Below are 9,696 nucleotides of genomic sequence, written 5' to 3' on the forward strand. Positions count from 1 at the left end.
CCCAGGCCCTCCCGACCACTGCAACCCACACATTTCCCATGGCCAATCCACCTAACCTGCACATCTTTGGACACGAAGAGGCAATTTACCATGGCCAATCAACTTACATATCTTTGGACACAAAGGGGCAATTTAGCATGGCCATTCCGCCTAACTTGCGCATCTTTGGATACTATGGGGCAATTTGGCATGGCCATTCCACCCAACCTACACATCTTTGGACACTAAGGGGCAATTTAGCATAGCTGATCCACCTAACCCACATATCTTTGTACATTAACGGGCAATTCAGCATGGCCAATCCACCTCACCTACACATCTTTGGACTGTGGGAGGAAACCAGGCCACCTGGAGGAAACCAACGCAGGCCGGGGAGAACATGCAAACTCCACACAGTGACCCAAGACTGGAATCAAACCCGATCCCTGGCTCTGTGCAGTAGCAATGCTGACCATTGTGCTGCTCTCAAAGCTCCCCCCCCCCCCTTCATATGTCTGGGAGTATTCTTTCATCTCTCCTGTGAGGGCATTTCCTGTCCCCAGCTCTCTCCACTCAACTCCATCCATCAAGTCTGCTGATCCTTTCTGTTCTAGTAAATAATGGAGTGGGGCGGGGTGGGGGAAGGTTCTGATCAAGTCTCATCTTGGGTGGTTGGGGACAAGGGAGGGGAGGGTTTTCTCCTGTGATGAGAGGCTGAGAATATTGGGCCTTAATATTTCTCTGGAGTTCAGACAAGATGCGAAACGATCTCACTGAAACAATCCAGATCCTGAAAGGGGCTGGGCACAGAGATTGTTTCCACTGGGGGGTTGGGGAGGGGGAATCTGAAACATGTTGGGTGCACAGTGACAGAAGAAGGGACCCATTAGTCATTTGGGACTGAGGTGAAGGTAAGGATGAGGGCTTGTGAATCTTTGGAATTCTCTACCCCAGAGGGTTGTGGACACTCAATTGTTGAGTATATTTAAGACTGGTTCAGGTAGATTTTGGGCTGCTTGCAGAATCAAGGGCTATAGAGAGAGGATGGGAAAGTACAATGAAACTCAAGATCTGCCATTCTCCCACTGAATGGCAGAGCAAGCTTGCAAGACCTAATGGTCTACTCCTGTCCCAATTTTTGTGTTCATACAAATGTATGAATTAGAAGTCAGAGGAGGTGATGATTACCACCATTGCCATTAAAAAAAAACTGCCTGAGGTTTTAACAAGAATCTAAAATGGCCTTTTTTTCTGACCCAACTGGTATATAAAATTTTAAAAGGCATTGATAAAGTAAATGTAGACCAAATGTTTCCCTTTGTAGGGCAATCTGAAACAAAAGGTCATAGGTATAGCTTGCAAGGCGGTAGATTTAAAACAGAGGAGGTACTATTTCTCGCAGAGGGTGGTGAATTTGTGAAACTCGCTGCCCCACAGCGTGGTAGAGTCTGAATCATTTTTTTCAAGGAGATGAATATAAATGGCATGGTGGTTATCACTGCTGCCTCACAGTGTCAGGGACCCAGGTTTGATTCTGGTCACTGCCTCTGCAGAGTCTGCACATTCTCCCGTGTCTGTGTAGTTTTCCTCCGGATGCTCCAGTTTCCTCCCACAGTTTGAAAGACGTACTGGTTAGGTGCATTGGCCACACTAAATTCTCCCTCAGTGTACCCAAACAGGTGCCGGAATGTGGCAACTAGTGGATTTTCACAATAACTTCTTTGCAGTGTTAATGGAAACCTACTTGTTACACTAATACATATAACTTAAATATTTCTGATAAAAAAAAGGGAATTGGGGAAGAGGTGGGGAGGTGGATTTGAGACCAGGGAGAGATCAGCCATAATTTGATTGAATGGTGGAGCAGGCTTGGAGGGCTGAATTTGCCTACATCTGTTCCTAATTCCTATGTGTAGTATTGTTTATTGATAACTACATTTGTATATCATCTTTCTTGACACCCCAAAACTCCAGAGCCAATGAAGTGCTCCTTTTGAAGTGTAATGATAGTCTGTGGTGTAGGAATTGCCGCAAGTCAATTTGCCCATAGCAGGCTTTCAAGATTATCATAATGACCAAATCATCTGTTCTTTTAAACCACTGTTGGACAAATAAATATTGACTGTGGTACCAAAAATACCGTTGCCCCTTCAAAACAGCGCCAGGGGATCTTTAACATCCACCTGAAAGGTCACTCTAGGGCTTCACCTGAATTATATAAGGATACAGGTTTCCCCCCGCCCCCCCAGGTAAACCAGTGGGATTTTTGGCCTCCCTTTGTTGATACTGCAGTCAAATTGCATTTTATTTCATCCATTGCAAAGATAATCTAAGCAACCATATTAATCCCAAGTGTCAAGGAAGATTAGGAATAGGGTAATCTAATACTTACCATTGTTGCTGCAATGATAAGTTTTGAATGGGCACAAATTTGTGAAAAAGGTTTGTTGGACTCAGCCTCGCTGTGTGGGTAATCCGGTTAAATCCATTTCCCCTGTCCCATGCTCCTTTCCCGGGTTTTGAATCGGTGTGCAAATTAAATCGTTTCATTTCGATTTAAAATGCAGCGAGATTGAGAGAGAAAAAATTTGACACTCGCAGCCATGAGCGATTTCTACTTGATTTAAGGCTGGGGCCACAAAGATCTCATCTCATCCAGCAAGTACAATAAAAGAACACCTGACTGGAAGATGTCCTGAGCTTTCCTGCAGAGTTGCACCGGCTAATTTCATGTCCGATGGGTGAACTTATCAGTTGACTGAACTCCAAAAGCCAAGTGGCCTTTCATTCCTGCAGCTCTTCCTCAACTGTACTCATTGGATCTGACATCCCGGCTTCTCTGGTGAGAGATTAGAGTGAGATGCATGGGCCGGGGAAAGCCCCGCAGTTAGAGAAACTCACACACACACACACACACACACAGGGGATTTCGGATGACGGAGAGGAAATGACACACATCAGCAATTGCAAACAGCAGGGCGTACAGCCCCAGCCGCTTTCACAGTGACACCCACTGCTCTGCTCTCTCTGGTCAAGGCAATCACAACATTTAAAAGGGACATCATCATCTTTTCATTTTGCTAACCCCCAGGGGATTTTCACAGTAACTTCATTGCAGTGTTAATGTAAGCCCACTTGTGACACTAATTATTAAACTTTAAACTAAACACAGGAGAGAAGGAGAGAGTGCAGGATGTAATATCACAGTAACTTCATTGCAGTGTTAATGTAAACCCGCTTGTGACACTAATAAATAAACTAAATCAAATACAGGGTTTTGATTTGATTTATTATTGCCACATGTATCAACACACAGTGAAAAGTATTGTTTCTTGCATGCTATTCAGACAAAGCATACCGTTCATAGAGAGTGCAGAAAGTAGTGTTACAGTCATAGCTAGGGTGTAGAGAAAAATCACAATGCAAGGTAAGTCCATTCAAAGGTCTGACAGCAGCAAGGAAGAAGCTGTTCTTGAGCCAGTTGGTATGTGACCTCAGACTTTTGTATTTTTTTCCTGAAGGAAGAAAGTGGAAGAGAGAATGTCCGGGGTGCGTGGGGCCTTTAGTTATGCTGGCTGCTTTGCTGAGGCAGCAGGAAGTGTAGACAGAGTCAATGGATGGGAGGCTGGTTTGCGTAATGGATTGGGCTACATTCACGACCTTTTCTAGTTCCTTGCGGACTTGGGCAGAGCAGGAGACATAGCAAGCTGTGATACAATCAGAAAGAAAGGGGAGAAGGAAAGGGGAGAGTGTGCACGATGTAGTGTCACAATAACTTAATTGCAGTGTTGATGTAAACCTACTTGTGACACTAATAAATAAACTAAACCAAAAATGGGAGAAGGAAAGGGGAAGGTGTGGAATGTAGTGTCACAGTAACATTATTGCAATGTTAATGTAAACCCACTTATGACACTAATAAATAAACTGAACCATGTATAGGGGAGAAGGAAAGGAGACCTTGCAGAATGTAGTGGCATAGTAACTTCATTGCAGTGTTAATGTAAACCCACTTGTGACACTAATAAATAAACTAAACCAAACACAGGAGAGAAGGAAAAGAGAGGGTGCAGGATGTAGTGTCACAATAACTTCATTGCAGTGTTAATGTAAACCCACATGTGACACTAATAAATAAACTAAACCAAACGCAGGAGAAAGGAAAGGAGAGGGTGCAGGATGTAGTGTCACAATAACTTCATTGCAGTGTTAATGTAAGCCTACTTATGGCAACAATAAATAAACTTTAAACCATACAATCATACGAAAGTCTGAGGACACATACCAACTGACTCAAGGTCATGTATTAATTGACTCAAGAATAGTTTCTTCCCTGCTGCCATCAGACTGTCGAATGGACCTACCTTATATTAAGTTGATCTTTCCCTACTAGCTAGCTATGACTATAACATTATATTCTGCAACCACTCCTCTCCTTCCTGTGTACGGTATGCTTTGTCTATATAGCGTGCAAGAAACACTAAATCTCGATACAATAATAAATAAACTTTAAACCATACAATGATACAAAAGTGTGAGGTCATGTATTAATCGACTCAAGAATAGTTTCTTCCCTGCTGCAGTCAGACTTTTGAATAGACCTATCACATATTAAGATGATCTTTCTCTACACCCTAGCTGTGACTGTGACACTACTTTCTGCACCCTCTCCTTTCCTTCTCCCCTATGCTTAGTTTAGTTTAGTTTTTTCATTAGTGTCACAAGTAGGTTTACATTAGCACTTCAATGAAGTTACTGTGAAAATTGCCTAGCTGCCACATTCTGATGCCTGTTTGGGTACACCGAGGAAGAATTTAGCTTGGCCAATGCACCCTAACCAGCACATCTTTTGGAATGTGGGAGGAGACTGGAGGACCTGGAGGAAACCCATGCAGATATGGGGAGAACGTGCAAAACTCGGCACAGACAGTGACCCAAATCAGGAATTGAATCCGGGTCCCTGGCATTGTGAGGCAGCAGTACTAATCACTGTGCCATCTTGCTGTCTCCTAAGTACTCTATGAATGGTAGGCTTTGTCTGTATAGCGCAAAAGAAACAATACTTTTCACTTTATCCCAATACATGTGACAATAATAAATCAAATCAAATCAAAAAAATTCAAATCAAAGTGCTAGAAAAGTGCCATTTGAGGAACCCCTTAGGGGGAAACATAACCTTCATCAGTACATTTAAGTGGGTTGTAGAATTTTCTTTTGGGAGGATAATGCCTTGTATTTCAATAAAAACAAAATACTGCAGACTCTGGAACCTGAAACAAAAACAGAAAATGCTGGAAAATCTCAGAAGGTCTGACAGCGTCTGTGGAGAGTGAACAGAACTCTGATGAAAGATCATCCAGACTCGAAACATTGGGCAGAATTTTCCGGGCGTGTCCACCCAAAGTTTGCACGATCCCACCTGAAGCCAACAGAGAATGCCGTTCTCCAAGCCTTGCCTGTTCCCAGAATTGTGGTGGGCGTGCCGGTAAAATTGTGGCCATTGGCTCTACTCCAGCATTTTCTGCTCTTGTTGTCAATGCCTTGTATTTGTCCAGTATCTCTCGTGACATCCCGTTCTCCCTTCTCTACCCGCCTCTCCCCTCCAATTGCGCCCAAAGATTTTACAATGGCAAATCAAGTCATTTAGAAGCACAGTTACTGCTTTAATGCTGAAAACCAGGGCAGCAAATTTGTGCACAGTGTGATCCCACAAACAGCCATGACCGGATCACCTGGACTGGAGTGAAGCATCAGAAATCTGCCACTTGTAAACAACAAACCACAACAAACACATCTTTCTAAACCTTGGGACTCAATTTTTTTTTCAGTGCAAAAGGAATCAGAGGCCTGTAATATCTCAAGGCTTTGTCACAAGCGAAGCAAAGGTGACAGTGTTTTTTTGGAACCTTTAAGACCTAAGTGCATGCTACCTCTTCTGTGATCATTATATTTTCTAATATGGTGTGTGGCAATGTGAGTGGCCATGGTTGCGAACACATTTCAGGTGTCGAGCTGTAAATGTTTTAAAATACTTTTCAAAAAATTCTGTCATTTGTCTGTTCCTAACAGTCACAGCACTTTGGTGGTTTAAACACTTTAGAGGGCATCTGTGTCCTGTCAGAGAGAGGGGGGAAAAAGGGGGGACTATCTTACCATCTCTTCCCTGTATAATAATGGATATTAGAAAAGCTGGGATCAGGTCCCTTGCAATTAATTTTCTGTCAATGCCAATTGTGGAAACTGATTTGCTCAATTGTCCACTGAGATGTAGGAGAATGCCATCATCTTTGGGACTGTGATACCACAGTAAGGAGTCAACTCCATTGGAGAGGACTCGCTAGCTATTGTTGAGGGGGATAAAAGATTAAAAGAATCTGCAAGTCCATGCTTAACGTACAAGAACCCTATCATCTCTAAGTGCCCCTCTGAGTCCCACGCCATCGTGACTCAGAAATATAGCCACTGTTCCTTCATTGTTGCTGGGTCACAATCCTGGACATCCCTCCCTAACAGCACTGTGGGTGTGCCTACACAACATAGTCCGCAGCAGTTTCAGAAAGAGACTCATCACTGCCTTCCCAATGGGAATTAAGGATGGGCAATAAATATTAGACTTGCCAGTGATGCCCCTATCCTATGAATGAACAAAGAATAGTCTGGCCTGAAATTTGGTGCTGGAGTTCCCAGGTCCATGAGGGGTGGGGACCCCAAAGCTGAAAGAGTCTTCATATAGAGCCTCCCCTCCTGCCCCGAGATGGAGAAGTTCACTTTTTCTATTTGACACCCTGTTCCAATTGACCACCGCCAATCTTAAAAACTGAGGCTGGGACCTTAAGTGATCATTTAATGGTCATAGTACGGAAATAGGCTGAGGTTCTGTCCACCACAGCATGAGCCTGTTTCTGGGAAGGGGCAGGCAGGATTCCAAAGGGAACCCCATGCTTGCAGTTTCATTCTCTTCCCACTTTGGAAACTTCCTGGGGTGGAATGTAAAATTCTGGCCACTAAAAATAACTGATAGTTAAACTGATAGTTTAACTATTGACACTGCTCCAAAATGTATCTGATTAAATGTCCCTTATCAGAAACTTGTTTTTTTCATGTGACCATAACATCTGTTTTTCATTGTCACCTGACCTCACAACTCCATTTGGTTTTAAAATTAAAGTGTTAATTTTCCATAAATCCATCAGTCTATACTGTGTGATGATACTGTGCCTTTAAGCAATGTATTTGTGTCACGTTTCTTGTGCAGGATTTATTTAGCATGCAGTTCTATCTATCAGTGCTGTTTTGTCTACACATAGAAGTCTCTTTGCAGCAGCATAATTGATCTTAATTGCTTCAATATTTGTTTTAATCTGGACTAATGCAGTGTTGATATTTTTAATGTTTTCAGAATGGAATTTCATTAGGTTTTGAGAGAAAAAGCCAGGTGACTGGATGGAGCTAGGCCCATAGAGAAAAACCCATTGCAGTTGCTGTTTGGGATCACAGAGCAGAAATAGCTCGGTGTCTCTCTGAAGCATGGAGACTGAAATCTGCCAGAAAGTAGGGGTGGTATTTTCTGGCTGCGCTTGCCCCAAGACCAGAAAATCCTGCCCGAGATCAATGGATCCTGTCCCACCCATTACGATTCCTATGGCGGGCAGCATGGGAAAATTTCACCCTACATCTCTTTCTTGGAAGTTCTGCTATTTGAAGATGTATTCTTATCTAAAAACTGCTGTAAGGGAATTAGAAAGTGGGTTTTTTTTGTATCTGTCCAGAGGGGCTAAAAGTCTTGAAATCTATCAACTACGTGAGCCTATCTGTTTTTGGTGCTAATTGGTTCTGAAGAAGGATATATGTCTGTGGGGATATTGCTTAAATTGGATCTATAAAGATGGACAGCTGTTAAAAAAAATTAATTGGTAAAAGTTTTGCTAATTCTTTTTGTTAAATTCTGTGTTCTTAAATAACTTTTGTTTTAACAGAAGCCAATCGAATCACACCTGGAGTGAAGCACTTTATGTTCACCCTAATGCTAAAATCAAAAAAGGTTGGGGTCTAGTCTAACTTCATAATAAACCTTGAAGTTTCTGATCTGGTCCCTAACAGCACTCATATACACCAATCCAATGTGGTTTTCTGCCTGATCGGGGTGGGGCCCAGATCTGAAACCTGCCTCCCTAAACCCTGGTACCAAGTCCAGCTGAGGTCACATGACTTAGCGCAGATTCCAGATTGAACCAGTGATCTCCCTGATCCCCCTGGTTTAGAGACAGGCTAATGCTTGTGATGAAGAGGAACAGTTGAGCAGGTTAGGTCTATACTCAAAGAAGTTTAGAAGAGTGCAAGATGATCTTAGAATCATAGAATCCCTACAGGAGGCCAGTTGGCCCATCAAGTCTGCACTGACTTTTTGACAGATCATCCTATCCAGGCCCTATCCCCTAAACCCCACCTATTTAACCCACTAACCCCCTAAACTACACATCCTGGACACTAAGGGTGATTTAGCATGGCTAATCCACTTAACCTGCATGTCTTTGAATTGTGGGAGGAAACTGGAGCACCCGGAGGAAACCTGCACAGACATGGGGAGAATGTGCAAACTCCACACAGGCAGTCACTCAAGAACCAGAATTGAACCCAGGTTCCTTGCACTGTGAGGCATCAGTGCTAACCATTGTCTCACAATGCCACCCCATTCTTATTGGAACATAAAAGATTCTGAGGGGGCTTGACAAGGTAGGTGCTGGGAGAGTTTTTCTCTTTGTGGGGAAATCTAGGACTAGGGAGCACTGTTTCAAAAGAAGGTCTCTCCCATTGAAGATGGAAGTGAGGAGGAATTTCTTCTCTCAGAATATCATTAGTCTTTGGAATTCTTTCCCCCAGAGAGCAGTGAGGGCTGGAATATTGAATATATTCGAGGCTGAGTTAGACAGAATTTTGATTGACAGAGGAGTCAAGGGTTACGGGGAACAGGTAAAAACACGGAGCTAAGGCCATCTGTTGAACTGGTGCAACAAAAATAATCTCTCCCTCAATGTCAACAAAATGAAGAAAATAGTCATCGACTTCAGGAAGCATATTAGAGGATATCCCTGTCTCTGTCAATGGGGACGAAGTAGAAATGGTTCAGGGCTTTAAGTTTCTAGGTGTCCTGATCACGAACAACTTGTCCTGGTCTGCCCGTGCCGACACTATAGTTAAGAAAGGCCACCAACACCTCTACTTAGAAGACTAAGGAAATATGGCATGCCCACTACGGTTCTCACCAACGTTTAAAGATGTACCATAGAAAGCATTCTTCCTGGATGCATCACAACTTGATATGGCTCCTGCTGTGCCCAAGACTGCAAGAAAATACAAAGGGTTGTGAATGACAATCCAGTCCATCACACAAACCAGCTCCCACCCATTGACACTGTCTACACTTCCCAATGCCTCAGAAAAGCAGCCAGCATAATTATGGAGCCCACGCACCCTGGACATTCTCTCTTCCACCTTTCGTTGAGAAAATGATACAAAAATCTGAGGTCATGTCCCAACCGACTCAAGAACAGCTTCTTCCCTGTTGTCATTAGACTTTTGAATGAACTTACTTTGCCTTAAGTTGATTTTCTCTACACCCTAACTATGACTGCAACACTACATTCTGCACTCCCTCATTTCCTTCTTTATGTATGCTTTGTCTGTATAGTGCACAAGAAACAATACTTTTCACTGCAT

General features: G+C 43.1%; 1 protein-coding gene across 1 annotated transcript in view; it reads right to left on the reverse strand.

The window, feature by feature from the left end:
• The window catches only part of zhx2a (zinc fingers and homeoboxes 2a), an 87,892-nt gene extending 85,304 nt beyond the window's left edge, over positions 1-2,588 (reverse strand). The window contains exon 1 of the mRNA XM_080193935.1: positions 2,372-2,588. The gene's annotated coding sequence lies outside the window, so the exon portion shown is untranslated. The remainder of the gene's footprint in view (positions 1-2,371) is intronic.
• Between the last annotated feature and the right edge of the window lie 7,108 nt (positions 2,589-9,696).

This window comes from Carcharhinus amblyrhynchos, chromosome 8 (genome assembly GCF_965287045.1).
Source record: "Carcharhinus amblyrhynchos chromosome 8, sCarAmb.v2.hapA, whole genome shotgun sequence".
NCBI classification, from domain to species: domain Eukaryota; kingdom Metazoa; phylum Chordata; class Chondrichthyes; order Carcharhiniformes; family Carcharhinidae; genus Carcharhinus; species Carcharhinus amblyrhynchos.